Source organism: Penaeus monodon, chromosome 20, assembly GCF_015228065.2.
Source record: "Penaeus monodon isolate SGIC_2016 chromosome 20, NSTDA_Pmon_1, whole genome shotgun sequence".
NCBI classification, from domain to species: Eukaryota; Metazoa; Arthropoda; class Malacostraca; order Decapoda; family Penaeidae; genus Penaeus; species Penaeus monodon.
The window spans coordinates 40046273-40046755 of NC_051405.1; positions in this window are offsets into that span (position 1 = coordinate 40046273).

Sequence of the window (483 nt, forward strand, 5' to 3'; positions counted from 1 at the left end):
CTTCTTCAGAGGTTTAGTAACCCCATCTCTTATCCAAACGTACCCAACGACCCGACACAGAACCGACTGTTGGAAGGACGAAACCGTAGATTATTTTATTAGTTGAAGAAAACATGACCATTTACTGCGTTACACTTACACACTTGGAACACAACCTCGTTACACTTACACACTTGGAACACAACCTCGTTACACTTACACACTTGGCACATAACTTCGTTACACTTACATATTTGAAACATAATTTCGTTACACTTACACACTTGGAATATAATCTCTTTACACTTACACACTTGGAACATAATTCCTTTACACTTACACACTTGGAACATAAATTTTATGCTTCAGTACCCAAGACTGGTATTACGGACGCAAAATTATTTTATTGTGGTCCTCTGTACAATATATCTTTAATATCTTTGCTGAAAATCTTTTTCTCTAACATTCTATTCCAAACATATATTGAATTACTCAACAGTGTGC